Raw genomic sequence first — 17,817 nt, 5'->3', positions numbered from 1 at the left:
ACTTCATGTCTCTCAAAAGGGGAGTGGGAAGGAAGAAAAAGAGAAATACCTGCTTGAAATAAATACAGGTTCCTTTGGCACAAGCAGAATTTATTTGGCCCTCTCTGCCTGCCAACTCTAAATGGCACAAAAGCCTCATAACAGCAAAACCAAACACCACCACCGCACACGTGAGGAGCTTTGCACATGGTGGCCACCTACAAAGCTGCTTTCTTGGCTGCCTCAGGTAAGGGCAGTGCTGTCACTGGCAAAGCTGCTCTGTGATAGCCTGGGTACATTTAAATAAACCATGTTCAGATGATGGGGCTCAGCAGCAAAACACTGGAGATGGTGAACGAGAGAAACAAGTATTTAACAAGGGGCTGGAATTCCTTGCTTTGGATCAGATGTTTCAGTTTAACAAGAGGCCATTGCCGTATGTTGCTCGGTTCCTTAATCTGCAATAATTAATTTTGGCTGGCTCTTTTAACCTACAGCTGTACTAGAATTTGCAAATTAGGACAGGCTGAGGGGTTTAGACATAGATGGCGTGTCTCGTCTGGAGAGGAAATGAGCATTACTGGGCACAGAGAGGACAGCACTGTAATATTGGTTCAGATTTTTTGTTTTAGCTTGTTACCATCCTCAGGCCAAAATGGGCTGCCCAGAGCCTTCTTCAGCTCCAGTGATTTCAAGGGATGGTCCCTAAATGTTGCTGAAGTGCTTGGGAAGGAGATGATCCCGCTCAAAGCTCTGCTAAGGGTAGAATATAAAGAGGAATACAGAAGATACTTTAAGAGATGCAACTTATTGTCTACTGCTGATGTCAGAGTTCAGATATTTATTAATGAGGGAGAGAGGGGGCTTGAGAGAAGTTTGGCATTAGGGAAATAGCCAAGGCCCTGCACATCAACCTGTGTACCTTGGAATGGACAGAAGAGCTCTGTGTTTGGAAATTTGTTTTCTGTGAGCTGGGTTCAGTGGCCAACCCATTCTACCTGCTGTAGGCTGGGCAGGAGGGAGGAGTTTTAGTGCATTTATTGAGACTGCATTAGAGTGCACAGCAAACACGACAGTGAAAAGGAGAGGAAGGATGCTGTGGCATGGGAAGTGTTGATCTTCTTGGTCACTGCTCCCTGTGCTGGGAGGTCTCCAGCGGTCACACAGGCTAGTTGAGTGTCTTGCATTTATGCATTTAATGCCATCTGAAGATGCCTGGGGGTATTCAGGGCATTTACCTGGGAGTTTCAGGTGTAACATGAGACCTACGGGAAATCTGGCCTCTTCTGGAACAGCAGCCACCAGCCTGGCAAGGATTCACCTGAGCAGCTGAAATGGCTCCAGGTGTGTACCTTGGGGTGCTTTGAGAACTCTTCTATTTCACAGCAGTGGTCCAAAAAAAGTCAGTGGATATTTCAGGTGTCTGTGGATACCCTGGTTCTTCTCCTGCAAAGTGATGTCACCTGAGTTTTAGGGACTCACCGATGCATCTAGAAAAAGTCTAAAGTAGAAGTCACCAATTTTGTGAAATGTATTAATTGCATTTTGCAGCCTAGGCTATCTCATATCAGTTGCACAATTAGGCTGTAAATAATTCAATATTTGGCAATCAGGGATTCCATCAATATTATGCAGGCCTTTTGCTTCCTTTTCTCTTGCATGCAAAGGAAATAAATATTTTATAGATGATCTCACATCTGGGATGACACTGGACTTGCTTGCAGCAAAAGAGAGCAGGGAGAGAGATGACTGCATGTACTGGGTCCCTTGGTGGGGGACACGAGGAGCTGCAGCACAGAGATAAGCTCTGGTCTGAGGGGGTTTCCCACCACTGTGGAAAACCACTGCTGCTTCTCTCCAGCTCCAAGAAGTCACTCATGAGTGGCCAGCAGGTCAGGCAGGTCAAGGCTTCCCGAGGCAGGAGAAACGTGCGGGCGCTGTGTCACTGCTGTGCCGAAGGGTGCGGCCGGGGAAGGAAGGCTCACACCCAGCAGGTGAGACCTGCCAGCTGGGAGAGTGCAGGGGCTCCTGCTAGTCCTGAACACAGGAGGGGGTGTTCAGCAGTGCTGTGTGGGGTAGAGACTGCCAAAATCCCCTAATCCTGGCAGTTCTGGGACAGCTTTTTTAATTCCTTTGAATTCAGAGTTCCTTTTGCCAAATCCCGGGGGACCAGCAACGTCATGCCAAGCCCCACACAGCAGTCTGATTTGCCACAAGCTTTACTTCTCCTCTGGTTTCCATCCCTCCTCCCAGGTCTCTCTCATGCAGACCAGGACATGCACAACTTTGAGAGCTCAGACTGGGCACGTGGGCAGATCCAGGAGCCAGAGGGACTCAGACAACATCCTGGATTTGGGCAATAAGAGAGCAGGAGTAAGAGGCGAAGGAAGGAGCTTTGTGAATCAGGACCCTGTTCTATAAAGCCAAATCCTCTGCAAATCTGGGCAAGAGACATTGTACAGCTCGTGATTAAGACAATCTGCTGAGAAGTCAGCCCAGCTGAACAAGTCACGAGCTGCTCCTTGGGCTGCCACACACAGAGGTGGTTATCATGTGGCCCAGACCCAGCCAGAGACCGGGCCTGCCTCTGCAGCTCAACAGCCCATGTCCCCATAAAGCAGGGAGCTCTTTTCTGCAGGCTCCATAATAAGAGCTGTGTTTCAAACAACAGTCCCTGGGATGGAGCCGACAGAAAGCAGGAAATGCAAAGTTAACGCTGATGCTCCGGGCTTTGCTCACACAATTGCTGAGGTCGAACAATGATGTGAGCTGGGGACAGGGTGCTACTCAGCCTCCCCTGGGAGCTTCCTGCCTTGCCTTGTCTCATCCCAGGCTCCAGACTTTCATAAGAGCTTGTGCTGGTTTCTGGCATTGAGTTTCCCACAGAGCTGGTCACGAAGTTTCATTCCCATGGTTTTTTTGCTTGGCTTGGTGAAGTCTCTTTAGTCTCCCCAGCACCTTTTGGGCAGCAGGGTTAGCGTGGTGGTGGGGGTGTCTGGGCAGCCTTTGGCAGAAGGTGCCTCATGGGGAAGAGGAGTTTCGGCAGGAGATAGGGAAAGCAAAGCAGTCACATCATCAGCATAAAACACTTAAAAGCAGAGGAGGCACTCTGCTAGGTTTTTGTCGGGTTTTACTTTAGCACATAAAAATTGTTCTGGGAAAATTCACGTGACACCTGCCACCATAAAAGAATAAGGAATAGAGAACTAGAACTAATTAAAGAAGTAGAGAACTAACGATTTTTTCACTTCAGGATCTTAAAGCATTCAAGAATCAGTCTAACCTCTCTTAGTCAGGACTCTGAGAGGTGGCAGATCCTGTTCCATTGGCTGAAGAAACAAGAGCACAGACATCTGAAATGTAGACAAAGAACAGGGGCTGGTGAGATGCCCGCACATCAGACACTGCTGGGACTTGTGATCAGTTTGCTTCAAGCTGTGAAACTATAATTAACATAGACTTAGCTGAAGATAAATATTAAATGCAAAATGAAAATGTCTAAGGCCAGCTATCTCGAGACTTCAGTCCCAGATAAAATCTGTAAGTACTTACTAGATATAGGCTGCTTCCATAAGTGGCATTTTCTCAGTATTTTCAATTGATTTTCCCCCCTAAGCAATCTATCTCCTTCTTAATTTAAGATTCATCTTATCACATCCTACAGATAAACTAAAAATGGAAAAGGTCACAAGTTCTACTTTATTTAGGCAAAAAAAATTACTCTTTGTAAAATGCCTTTGGACTTATTTATGTGACTGCTTTTGTTTTTCTTATGAAACAAAAGCTTGACTCCTGCTTATCCTATAGAGCCCTCAATACCAGTGTCTGGATCAGGGATAGGCTGACTGAGGAAATCAAACCTGTGAGCACCACGTGGAAGCTGTGTGAACCCACAGATAAATTGCTGGTTTAGGTTTCCAAGGGTTGGAGGCTGGTGCTTAATTCTAAAATGACAGCTCCTTTGGCAATGTTGTCCTAAGACAACAACGAAGGAATGGCACTATCTAGTGCCAGTGACTGCTCCTCCCAACATCCAGAGGGTCACCAGACCTGGCCCTGTAAATAATGGTACCGATGCCTGTGTGGAAAAAACTGCCCCTGCTGCTTCTTGAGACAGGAATTAGCACCAGCCTGAACAATGCTCCACGCTACTGCCTCTTTGTTTATGTTTTATTGCCAACTAATGCCAAACTGCAGGCTTGGTCAGGTCTACCCACAGTCCAAGCTGGATTTCCTCTAACTGGACCAGTATGGGACTTGTAGCACTGAAAAATCACTGAAAGTCTGTCCAGCCACAGCACAACATTTTGTTAATGCCCAGCTGCCTATTGTCTGCAACAGCCTTTTACCACAGGCTCTGCAAAGGTGGGACAGAGCTGCTGCTGCTCCCTGGAGAGAGGTAAGTGCCTTGAATTTGATTGTGTGGGCCTGGGCTTGTGTCTTAGCATCTCTCTGGGGCAATTTGGCTGTTTACAAGAAATGAATTATCTGCATTGACCAGCTGAGGGCAGGAACAATTTGTCTATGTTTCCAGGTGGTATCAGAATTAAGTGGTTTATATACAGATTAAACCCCAGGAGAACATCTGTGATGATAGATGACCTTACCTGCCATGTGGACTGTTCCAGCCCAGTCTCCATCAGTCACGTGCCCCTTGCAAAAGTGTCCAGCAGCAAACACATCACATGGGGTGGGTGGCATCTGGCATGAGCAGGGAGGTCCATAGAGCCCTGGACCCCTCTGTGTGTGTGCAGTGCAGTGCTGGCAGCAGGACTGCTCAGCACACTGGGAATCCATTGGGGCTTTTAGTAAGGGCACACCATGCTCTTCAGATCAGTCCTGCCCCTCTCTCTTGCCTGTTGGTGCAGAAAATAACCCAAAGAGTAACTAAACAGCAGACAAATCTCCTCTTAGTCTTTGTGTCCCTTCTCAATGAGGGCTGGGAGTAAAACTGTCCCAGAAACAATGGTTAAAAAAATGCTGAAGGGGGAGAGTATAAAAGGAAAACTACAGTGTACACTTGAGCTGGTGGTGGATGTTTTTCATTACTGTTATTGGCTATTCAAACACTTACCCAAAAAAAGAAAACAAGTGGAGAGAGCAGCCTCAAATCAAACAGATTTCAAACACTTCACAAACTTCTTCTAAATATATTCATCTTCCAAAGACTCTTTAGCCTATTAGTTAGATTTAAATAATCATGACCTAGTACTTACTAAATAACTAAAATCTTCTGAGAGTTCACATTTATGGTCCAGATCACTGTAAAACAAAGGGCAGATAGAAATCCCATTTGGATGCAAATATTTAATACGGCATTTGGAAAGCTGCTACACCGACGCTAATTTGAGCAGATAATCAAATAAGCATTAAAACAAACAATTATGCAGACATATAATTAGAACAGGAAAAGGTTCTAAGTTAAGCCAATAGAAAATGGTTTATAAAAACCATTTGATCATGGCCTTTCAAACAGAACTGGACCAAAACACCAAGGCTGTTACTTTATATTCGGGATTATAGATCAGTGGAGGTACCAGTCGTACCTGGTATGTAAATACAGGATTGATGCTCGGTCTGTTCCTCAGGGACCCACTTCAGAGCCTGTGAATCTTAACTGGAGCCTTTCTGATATGTCAAACAGGCTTTGGGTCAGGATCCATCACCTTCTGATGAGAGAGTGCTACAATTCCTTTATTTGGCAGCTTGCAGGAGAAGCAGAAGTAAAACATATTGCAAAAGCCAAGCTCCAACAGGAGTTCTGTTCAATTATGTCTTAACATTAAACTGTAGCTAATGTGCTTTTACCAGATGTCCTGATGAAATACTATTACAAGCTGGTGCATTGCATTAATTAAAGTGAAATTTCATAATGAATTCTTTTTTCAAGGCAGCAGGGATGAATTGATGACCTACATAACCTCCCCTCCCGCTAAAATAGCTTCCCAAACTAATGAAATGAATCCCCCTGGTTGTGGCAGGGGAGCGGAGCAAGCTGTGCTTTGCATCCCAGCTACACACTGCGACGGCAAAAAATCTGGGCACTCTCCACAGAGATTATGGCTCGCCTTTCATTGTGTCTAGCAACAAGAGGGAACTTTCAGAGGCAGGAGGACTCTCCATTAAGGCACCTTGCATAACGGGAGGCTTTTGAAAGCTCCATTAAAATTCTTGGACAGTGCCCTCACAGAGAAGCTGGGGGATAAGCTGGCTGACCCTCTACCTTATAAACTGGCACGAATGCACAGACAGTTAAATGCACATTTGTTCAAGTTTAAGAGGCTTAGGGTATGTCATTAAAATATAATCCACAAGAGACAACAAACATGCCCACAGCTGGCAGGCTCAGACCCGTCTCTGCGGCGAGCGTGTCAGGAGAGAAGCGCGAGGATCAGCATCACACAGCCCGTGTGTGTGGGGAGCTAACAGGAGGAGGGGAGGCCTCTGTTCCCAGGCATATGTTTTTAAGAGAGAAAATATGCCTGTGAATTCTGATTATGCCTGTGTTAGTACATTTTGATCCATGGTGGTTTGAGATTAAAAGCGATTTATGGTGTTGCTAAGTCTCAGCAGTCTACATTTCACTAAGCCATTGCAGGGCAATCAAAACAGTGCCTGGACCAGTTCTGGATTGTGCCAGCAAGTCCTAATTGCCTGGAAGATAATGGTGTCATTAAAGTCTCTTGCCCCTGTGAGCCTTGTACTCCTCGACAGAAAAGATGCTTTTATTGTTGGTTTCAAAGGAGCCCTCAGTCACTGCTAAAGCACATTGTCCATTCAGAGGTACTGGGAGGCTCTATTCTGTAACTGCTTTATTTCTCTGCTTCTCCCTTCATAAGCAGTGGGCTGGCAAGAGCAATGGAGAGAAATGCAGAAAAAATATTGATTTTTCAATAAGCAAGACAAAATATAAATCAGATATGATTCAGTTAGACATCATAAGGGAAAGAAGTGTCTTGAGACCTTGCACTGGTGTGGGCTTCCAGCAACAGAAATGGAGAATACTTTTGTATAAGGAGACACAGTCCTCAAAAAATGCCAACTTCTCCAATAATTTTCAAGTCAGTAATCATTTTAAAAGAAAAGCTGTGACCAGCTTCTTTATTCATACAAAAGGCCTGTGGCCTCACAATTACACCTTAACTCACAGCCATTCCTCTTTCTGGACAATTTCAATTAAGAAATGACCTCGCCATAAAACATTCAATTCTGTTACAGGATTTATTCCTGTCTTCATTTGGTAACATCTTCCTGAAAACAGGAAGACACTTATGCAGGTAAATTTATCACTTGTCTATTAATGGGCATGAGTTTTCTTAAGCAGAAGGGGGCTTTACTTTATTATTTGTCTGTACTCTGAATCTTGCTATTTCTTGTGCTTTGAGAATCACCTTTCTGTTTGCTTTGCACAGTGCCCTGCTCACTCAAGGAGCCTGTCTTCAGTGGGTCAGCAATACCAGGCCACAGAGATGACAGGCAGAGTAGCCTATAACAAGACTTTTCTGTATTTGTGCCATCCAAAACTGGACAGAAATGTATTTAATCTGTAAGACCACAGCAATGTCAGGACAAGAAGTATCTGCTGAGTACAGTAAGAAGTTTGATTTGCAGAGGGCCTGTAGTCCACCCAACCTGCTATTCTCATAAAACCTTTACAGTTAAACATACACTCAGTTACACTTAAGAGACTTAGGGCAGGCCATTACAACATAATCCAGAGTGCCCACCAATGCATGCATTACACAAAAAATACTTGGCATTGCTGGTGAAGGGTACTTTCAAGCAGAGAAGAGACCCCACAAACCAGCACTCAGATAATTTTCCTTTCATATTTTCCTTCTCCTTATCTGCCTTTCTCTTGGCTGTTGTTTTTACTCCTCCAGCTGTTACCTTTCCATCTTCTATCCATATTATCCATCATGGTGGGTATAAGAGCCTTTCTTCATTGCATCACATTTCTGGAGTGCCTTGGAGTAAGTACTCTGTTGTAGTTTTTGCCACTGATTCTCCATTTGTTTAGGGCTTACTGACATTTAGTGTTTTTTCTTTTCTGAAGCCCTTTGAATGTAGTACCTAAACTGCAGTCCTGCTGCTCAGGGCTGTGCCTGTAAGGTGGCACCAGAGCAGGGGCTGTTTCCAAAGGCAAGAGGGGTCTCGGCCAGCTGGATGAGTTAGAGGGGCCTTTCACATGGAGGGCAGACGGTAATTACACGGAAGAACTTAATGCTTCTCACCTGAAATGTAAGTGGCGGAGGGAGATTGTTTAAACCCCAAAACCAAATTTGGAGACCCCCCTGTTCGTAGGATGCAGCAGCCTGGAAAGGGCCAAAGTGGTCATTGATGACCACACCAGAAAGCCCAGGGCAGCTCAAACCCCTTTGTGCACACCAGACCCTGCCAGGGACTTGCTCTGATGCCCAAACCCTGCAAAATGTGAACTCAGATCTTAATCTAGTGTATTGAAAATAGACAGTTTTAAGTGTTTTTACAAAGAACCAGAGCACGAATGGCAGTAAACCCAGGAGCCTTTTGGCTTAATCCCATTTCAGACACAAAAAAGAAACTCCTGCCTGACAGCCATAAGCTCTCTGGGAAAAATCGGCTCTTCCTATGCTTCCCTAACTATATATATACTCTGCCATGTGCTGTCATCCTCCCATCCTCCTTGAGTGTCACTTGAAGAAAAAAATCTGTAGTGAATTATAATGACAATACATTGAGGATGGCTTATAGCAGAGAATGGCACTTCGTAGCAGCCGGCTGTGACAAATCTGGGTTGGGAGAGAACATTGTGTATGTCCCAGAGAGTATAGCTTTTAAAATAAAAACCTCATTCCTGTTCCCTGGAGCTTTTTAATGAATTGCCACATGCAACAATGCCTTAAACGAAGCACTGGTGATTATCCATCTGACTATGGCTCAGTGATTACAAAATAAAAGAAGAGGCAGCACCCTCTAAAAAACTCTAAACCTACTTGAAGAGCTCTACTGATGCTAAGGACAATCCCATTTTAAAGGCAAAGAAGCAGAGGGCACCAAAGGAGCAAAAACCCTTAGTGAGGTGGGACATCTTACTGTGGTTAACATTTCTCAGCAGGATGAAACTCCCCCCTCTGAGCCATGGACCAGTTGTACCACACACTGACTGAGGGTAAGAAGAGCCAGTCAGATCCCAGGATGATTCAGACTATATGGAAATTATGTTTTACACTTCTGCAAAAGCTAGAACAAGGCCAGGAGAAGCAGTCCTGCTGGTGTGACCTGGAGGGAAGTGGTTCTTGTTGGACCATCAGGATACAGTCCAGTGAGGGTTACAGGTTTTACATCTAGGACAGAAGATGTCCTGTCCCATCCAGATATCTGCTTAAACACATAAACACTGTGGCTTTTCCCTCTTGGACAGACATGCTGGTGACAGCATTTAACTCTGTGTTTGTTTTAGATGGGCAAGGGAAGAGTCCAAACTACCATGGCTCCCTCTGCAGTTTCTGGGTGAGATGGGCTCCTCTCCCATGTACCACAGGCTCTGCAGCAGGAAAGTCTACCACTCTCCAAGGAATGCACAGGGACTCTGGAGACCACAGTCCAAAATCAGACACCTCATTTAAATGCCTCAGCTTGGGCTATGCAATTTCACAGCACCAAGAACTAGTGGAGACCTGCAGCTCCCTTGTCTGCCTGTAACCACTTTTCCAGTGCCTGTGCCCTGTCCTTCTGGGGCTCTCCCAGTCCTGTACAGCCTGTACAACCCCAACCAGTCCTTTGGGGGCCAGAAGTGTGTTTTAAAGCATCCCAGACTAGATTGCTCTGCATAGCCTCCGCACACGCAGAAGGCGGCTGAGGCGTCCCAGTGCACCGGGCTCGCTGCGCATGGGACGCCGCGTCCCTCTGCATTTCCCAGGATCTGCGGGTGCCCAGCAGCCCCCCTGGCAGCTATCAGATATCCACTAGCTCACTGCCTGTGCCACTGTGGAGCTGGCAGGTCCACACGCTTCCTAGACGCTCGCCCCACATTCATTTTCTGTTGCTCCTGGGCTTGGCAGCTTCCAGGGTAAATCTGGGTCAACATCTTTCCACAGGATTTCTGTTCCCTTCCTGCCGTGGTTGGCAGAGGGGGATGTGCCAGGCAGTACTGAAGAGCCATTGACTGATGAGGAAGGACAGGAAAGGAATGGGGTTTTTTTGGTTTAACTGTGTCGAAGCTGAGCACAAACACGGACCCACAGGCACCACAAGCAAATGTCGTCAGAGGCTGATGTACGAAAATCTCTCGTTGTCTCCAAAAATTGCACAGATTCATTTGAATGCAGTGAGAAATTCAGGGTTTGCTTTTTTTTACTGTGATTAGTAGCTATTCAGGTTTTCAAAATTTTAAGTCTTTATTCCTAGCATATGTAACAAAGTTTAAAACCTTAGACCACTTCAGCTCTGAATGTTGGGAAACGCGCAGGAAAAAACAGTCTCAGCCCTATTTCAGTAAATGTGCAGGAGGATCAGTCTGAGTAAAAGCTCTTGTTAGTTCTCTCACGCTTTGCTCTTAGTAATTGGTTGATATTTTAGGGATGGAATAATCTGTAGAAGTTGCTTTCTGTAGCATGTGCTGCTAACCCTCTTTTTTTTCTGTCAGAAAATCCTTTTGAAATTAGACCCGACTCCTGGAATCAACCCAGACACTGCTTTTCAAGCCAGAAGCATATGTATAAGCATCATCAATCATGCCACTGACTCTTATCACTTCTCTATATTCACTTTCTACCTGGTTTGAATTCCTAATTGGCCCTGCTGAGAAACTTAGAGCCCTGAAGGAAGGGGTGGAAGGGAGGTGGGAGAGAGTGTGACTTTCCAGCTGAGACTGGGAGGGTTTCCTGCAAATTACACTGATAACTGATAAAGTCTGTTTCCTGGAGAAAATAGACAAGAAGCAGTTGGCAACAGGGTGAGTAAGAGTCCGATGTGATGGGGTATGATGTACAAAAGTGTGTACAACTGGCTCAATTATCATCTGAGCAGTTGGCCTGGCAGCTGCTTATATCACATGTTTCAGACTCGTGTACTGCAACGCAAGCACATGAGGAGTCATTTGGGCTGGAATGGAGTAGATAATTCAGGAGACAAAGCTGTTTTCCTGATTTAAGTACAGGAGAAGCTCTGAAAAATGCAGGTGATTTCCTGTGCCATCTAGAGCAGGATTTCTCTTTCTCTGCTTAGGAAACCACCGATGTTCTCCCCATCCTCTAGCTCTAATTTATAGAAAATTCTTTCTCACAGTGATGTTGTCCCAAGCTGCCTAAACCAAAGTGAATTGGGTGGAAGCACCCTCAGGGACTGGTGACCCAGGACATGATGATGGCTCTGGGCTGTGCCAGGGAATGGGCTGCCTCCTCAGGCAGGGAGGGGGGGGTCTCAGGTGCAGCTAACCCAGAGAGGGATTTGAGCCACCTCTCCACCTCAGGTGCAGAGTAAGCACAAATAGTCTGCACGCAGAACATTTATTTCATTGCTTTGCCCCCCCACTGCTGCCCCCCACCCTCTTCCCATTAAGCAGTCACACATGCTGCTGAAAGCCAGGGCAGTTGTACTCATCTATCAAAGCCTGTCAGCTTGAGAGCATAGGCTCTTCCCATTAATTAAGCAAATGTAATGTGATTAGCTAAGGCTGTAAATGTTTCTAGGCCCATTTAGAAAGCTACAAAACACTGAGCATCACGGTCTTTTATTTTCATGTGCTCGTGCTATGTGGGATGCTCCTCTGGGGCTGAGATTTTAGTTTTAAAATTTCTGTCTGTGAGAAAAAATAGGGAGATATAATAGAAAGCACTAAAAATGGGTCATGTAGTTCTAAAACTGCTGTTTGAATCTGAGGAAGAAAATAGTTTCTGCACTTATAAAAAACTTTTTTTTTTTTTTTTAATGGATGTAACAAGAAATAATGAGAGATGAATTTCTGGTAAGAATCTATTTGCCTCATTTAAGTTCTCTGCTTGCTTTGATGAAAAATATATATTACTTAGCAGCTAAGTATCTAAACTGGGGTGCTTTAGGCTGTCAACCTGAAAGCAAATGGAACAGTCAGTGGGAAGTTGCACACAGAATAAGAAAATTCTTGAAGTAAATTTGAGTGTTATAAACTAGAGCTACTTAAGAATTTAAACCTGAAGTGGGATACAGGTGCCTAAATCTAATTCTGTGATGCTGAATGCAGCCTGTGCCAGACTTTCAGTGTGTATGAACTCCAAAGGTTTAAAGCTCTTCAGATGTTTACAGTCATTTTGACCTCTGGGTCTCAAAAGTGCTCCCGCCCCATCCAGGCTGAGCTGCTCAGGAATGTTGTGTGCACCTAGAGCTCTTTTGAATCCAGAAATTTAGCATTTCTTTCCCTAATTCCTCGCACAGGCTCAGCCTGGTGGGCATGCACTAGGAATACCTCAGACAAAAGGGCTGCACCTCTCCCAGCAGCTCAGGCCACTCTTGATCTCCCACAGGGACCTCCTAGAGGTTACATCCACACATGGACCACAGCAAGTGAAGCCCAGTGCCTGATGTCTCACCCTCCCTGGGTTCTGTGCCAGCTCCTGAGACCAAAGTCTTGGCACATTGCATATCTTCACGTGGATGTAAAAAAGCCCTCAGGACTCAAATCATGAGAGTCATTTCCTGAATTCATTTAAATGAACCATTCCATCAGACCCTGACATCCTCTCTGCAATCTTTTCGATTGATGCAAGTTCCCAACTTTGTTTCCAGGAACCTGGGGCTTTTCCTGTATGGCTGAGGAAGAAGCTACCGTCATGGCAGGCAAGGCAAGAACGGCGGTGAATGTCTGGTAAGTTCTTTCCCGGCAAGGCAAAAAGCTTTAGGGAGTCTGGGATAAGAAGCTGCTCCCTACAGTCTTTATCTCTCTGCTCTCACTGATGCCTTGGGAAGGCTGAGCTGAAACAGAGACTGGAGAGAGCCAGAGAATAAAGCAGATATTTAGTGAGAGGCCTTTAGGGTACACCTCGGGCAGGACAAGAGCCTGACCAGGGCTACCTACACCCAAGGTGGACTTGAAATGGTCACAAAATGAACAAACAGTCACGAGGTGTTACACTTTTATAAGTTTGGGTCCATTTGTATATTGGGGTTTAATTGTCCAATACAGCTTCAGGTTGTGAGGTCTCATCCTTCTTGTTTCTCTCTTCGGTCCACCATGGTTTGTGCTTTGTTAGGCCTGAAAGCTGTACTCGTTACCCTTGGTCTTCAGCAGGAAAAGGAATTGTTTTGTCTGTCTACTCTGTGAAGAGAGCTTACTAGCACTTAATATGAACTCAGAACTGCGCCCCTAGGCAGCAGAGAATCTGGAAAGCATGAAAGCTAACACTTAAGGCAGGATCACAAACATCCTGGGGGACAAGGGGAGGAAAATGCCCCTCGAAAGCACTTTAACACCTTCCCTGAAATGGGACAGCACTGCAAAGAGCCGCTGCTCTCAGCAGCCAGGCCAACAGGGAGCGTAGGGGAGGAGTTCCATCAGTCACCTCACAGCCTGGTGCCTGCTGAGGGATCGCCCCTTTGACTGCCCCAGCCTCTTCCCGGGAGCACCTCTTACTGCTGAGCTAGAAATGGAAGGGGGAAGAGGGCTGTCGCCCCAATTACCCTCTCATCTAGATGAAGGTGTGATTAGATGTGAGGTTTGCCCTTACGGTGGGTCTGTGGTGCTTGAGACCCAAACTGAGCTCAAACCCACTCCCTGCCCAGACCTGTTTGTGCAGCCGGGGCCACCACCACGCCTTCTCTGAGGACACACAGTGCGGCTGCTGGGCAGGCAGCAGCAGTGCCACGTTTTGTGCCGTTTCCTAACGCTGGGATCGGCAGGAAGCAGCATCCAAAGGGCATTCAAAGGCCTCTCATCAGACAGTGCCTTGCTCCAGGCTCATTGGGGTTTTTGAGTGGAGAAATTTCCCGTCTCTCCTGGACTAAAAGAAGAGAAAAGGACTATCAGGCCTATATGGCCAAGGAGCACTTACAGAATAGGACACAATGCCAGAGCTTCATGTTTTGGGCCTTCACCTGGCTGTTAGCAAAACTGAGAGTAAACAGATCTGTTGAAATACTGCAGCATCTCCTGGCAATTGCTGCAGACGTTTCAAACCCACACAAGGGGCATAGGTTATCTTTTTCATGCTGTTAGACCCAGGCCATCAAAGGTGATTCTAGTGAGTGTAAGATACCAAAACATCTCCAGGACCCTGTGACTTATTAGCTTTCAAAGAAAAACAGGTTATCAGTCTGATTTCTGGGGGTGTGTTAGCACTGGTAGCAACATGGGGAAACCTAAGTGGCATTCTGACAAGATACCCTTGGGTCTCCAGGCCTGGTAAAACCATGGCAGCCTAATAAATGGGATATTGTGAAACTCTATTAGGTGTCGCTCTCCTTCTTCAGGAAAGATCCCCTGGAGTGTTACAATGCCCTTAAAAATCAGTGGTGGTTCAATGGCTGAATACCTGCAGAAATCTGGCCTCCACCTTTCTCAGAAATTTTCCCTATGATTTATGCCATTGAGGTGTAGCCTCTGACAATAAGAGTAGAAGCCTAAATATTTTACTCAGAGGACTCAGAGAGCCTTTTTCATACCTGAGTTTGAGGCTGGCATTCAGTTAATGTTGATGTAATGTCTTTTTTAAAAAGACTGTAATTAAATTTACCAACACAGTCACCAAAGAGCCATTTATAAATTGTATATATAGTTGCAATTCAGCATCTGTTGTGACTATTTCATTGGGTTAGTCCTAACATCACAAGCTAATAATACTTAAAACAGGGATATGGGTAATTCACAAAGGACACTGTACTCTCTATATAGCTAACAGTGATTAAGTAGTCTCTGCTTTCAGAAGAAAGATAAGGGCAAAAAAGAATAGGTCCCTCGATAATATCAGGTAATTCTTATATATAGTCCGTCATGACACAGGCATAAATCACAATAAAACCCATCTGCAGATCTAAGGGGTGAAACCATAAATCCTGCTTTATAAATGAAACCTGCACATCTGATAGTGTACATTGCTCCAGATTTACAGCAGCTGTAAATGATGTACTGAGGTTCACAAACCCATTTGCACTCTTTGACTGGGAAGAAGGGAGGTGAGATTTTACTGGGGAGGAGAATATATTGGAAGATGCAATGAGAGAGACCATATGGATGTCTGTGTGTGTGTGTGCGTGCAAGTGAGGAATGTGTATTTTACACAGACTTGCCATATCTTGGCATTACATTTGAGACTCCCTCCTCTGTCCCCAGTTTCTATAATTCATGGCACAGTGTTATGCCTTCCCATTCACTCCAGGTCTGATAGGGTAAATGCAGGTGATGGGGCCAAATGCTCAGCGTTTGCTGGTCACTGGAACAAACTGGGCTCAAGTAAAACCTTTCATGCTGGCCAGGAGCCTGTGCCTTTTTTTCAGGCTGCAGCTTTGCCTGAAGCAGGTGAAACCCAAGTGCTCATTTAAGCAGGTGCAGGGTGATGATGATCCAGCACCTTTCCTGGGTCATGGCCCATCTTCTGGACGAAGCTGGCCAACTTGTCCATCTGCTCCTTCTCCTCTGGTCATTGCAGGGTGCATCTCCCCTGGAACCTTTCTCTGACCACAGAGCTGCCTCTTATCAGTAACACCTGAGGCCCCTTGAGGCCGCTCACCATTGCACCCACAGCATGAAACATCTGCCAGGGCTGCTCCCAGGATGGCAGGTTTGGGTTTTTGGCTTGCCCAGCTCCCTCTTTTGGTATTACTGCCATCCCAAATTTGCATTTCTAAATAATTGAACCCAGCAGTGTTGCTTCTTTCAGAGCAGTTGGAGCTCCCAGGCGTGAGCTCTCTGTGTTTCCAAATGTCATCTATGCAAAGTTCAGTACCTACTGAACAATCAAATACGTTCCTGTGTTTTCCTGTAAAATGCCTCAGGGAATGAATGTAACCAAAATGTCAGTCTGAAGAAGAAGTGTCTTCCAAAGAGTGAACAGAGCATGTAGAAATATGGACTTTGTTCCTCTGGGGGCACCTGCCAGACATCAGGCAATTCATACAAAGCTATTTGCTACCTGTCAGCTTCCCAGAAATCTTTGTTTTGAAGTTAGTAAAGACTGTTTTATTTTATTACTGATTTTTTTTTTCCCAGTCGTACATAAATAAACATTCTAGCTTCTTAACACAGCTCCCTAAGACAACTGTATCCATGCAGTCCCTCTGCCTGTTTCTTTGTCTGCCTGTGGTAATCTGAATTTCTTGTCCATATAAACATATTAGGCAGACAAATGGAGGTTTCCAAGAGAAGTTTCCATAAGCTCAATGTAGAAATCTGTGGCTGGATAGAAGATAAAATTATTAATGCTTCTACTGAGGGAAAGTTGAGGGCCATCCCTCTGCCTGCTGATGGCTGATTGCCAGCTAGCCCTGTGTAGCTTCAGATCAGCCAGATCCCATAATGCCTTTTGACATAGCAAGAGGCAAAGCACAGGATGGAGGGCAAGGAGGCAGCTGGGAAGTTGCCTTTGAAGCCGTATCATGGAGTGAAAGACAGGAACAAATGGGAAAAGGGAGAGAAAAACATGGGAAAAATATCACACAAAGGTGTGAGGAGCAGGATGTGCTCTTTGGGATGTCCCAGGAAGCAGCAAGAAAGAGATGGACTATTGCAGGGGGACAGCGCAGGGGCATGGACCATGAACTCCCAGTGAGCTGGCTTCTTGTGGAAGACGTTTCAGTGGTGCTGGACCTCTGTTTCCATTGCCTCATTAGCCTCTGCCTGGGCTCAAAGCCCAAAAGAAAGCAGTGTGCCAGCTGCTTTTAGGCAAACTGTTTCTGAAACCCTGTCTGTGGCTCCTGGAAGGAATTCCCAAGTGCTACCAGTGCTTCCGAGACTCCTTTCCCTTGCCATGGGCACCTGCTTGACATCTGAAAAAAAGTTGTGAAAATGATGGTAGGGTTTCTTTCATTCAGAAGGCTTATAATACATTTGTCACCTTTTCATACTGCCTTATCTCACTTCAGTGCTGCTGTAGTGTCCATGGCTTTCCCTTTGTCCAAGTCAGCTGAAAGTTATTAGAATTGTCAAGCAATTCAGAACCAATTACTGTTACACACAAAGCTGCTTTCCCACTGCCATCTTCATCAGTCTTTGCTGACATTTGCAGCTAATGGGGACAGAGGGTCTAAATCAGCTGTCTTCCATATTTCCAGAGTTTAAAATACAGGAAGGCTATTAACTGCCCCCTTTGGGCCACTTTAATGATTATTTTATTTCACTTTATTTCATTCTATTTCATTTCTTTTTATTAGCAAGCACTCCAAAGGGCTTGCTCTAGGCCAGCAGTTGTGGTCAAGGCTTGCCTTACAGCCTGAGCCAATTAACCAGGCAAAACCTTTGCCTCAGCTTGCTGGCTGCAGCATCTCTGAAAGGTCCCAATCTTGGGAATAACCTTAATGCTTTCAAGACAATATCTGACAGACTAGTTTTGCCCATGGTTCCCCAGCTGGAATACAGGAGCAGCAGAGCTGGTACAAATGCTGTGGTCAATGCTTGTGGGGCAGCAAGTGCAGGGGTGGCTCTGATAGGTTAAGTTGCACTGATATTTCTAGTACAAGTTTCTCGTGGTTCCTAGGGGGTAAAGAGGGCAGGAGAAGTGCCCTGTGTTTTAGAAAACATGAGGAGCAAGAAGGGAGGCTGCACAGCTCGCTGAACTGGCAGCTGGCAGGGCACAGGGCAGCGTGCCCGGGAGCGGCGCTGCTCCGAGTCACTGCCAGGGACTGTTTGTGGAAGTTGCAGTTTGAAGTCGCCAAGGGAAGCTGCAGGCAAAG

The 17,817-nt window shown here is 45.7% G+C and overlaps 1 long non-coding RNA gene across 1 annotated transcript; it reads left to right on the top strand.

Annotated features, from left to right (window-relative positions):
• The first annotated feature begins 11,691 nt into the window (after nt 1-11,691).
• Nucleotides 11,692-14,924, top strand: LOC120755236 (uncharacterized). The gene is made up of 3 exons (XR_005701689.1): nt 11,692-11,926; nt 12,462-12,802; nt 13,188-14,924. It is a non-coding gene; the product is annotated as an uncharacterized LOC120755236 (long non-coding RNA).
• Nucleotides 14,925-17,817: the final 2,893 nt, after the last annotated feature.

This window comes from Hirundo rustica, chromosome 7 (assembly GCF_015227805.2).
Source record: "Hirundo rustica isolate bHirRus1 chromosome 7, bHirRus1.pri.v3, whole genome shotgun sequence".
NCBI classification, from domain to species: Eukaryota; Metazoa; Chordata; class Aves; order Passeriformes; family Hirundinidae; genus Hirundo; species Hirundo rustica.
Note: the sequence above shows the minus strand (reverse complement) of the source record. Positions and strands in the feature narration are given on the sequence as shown.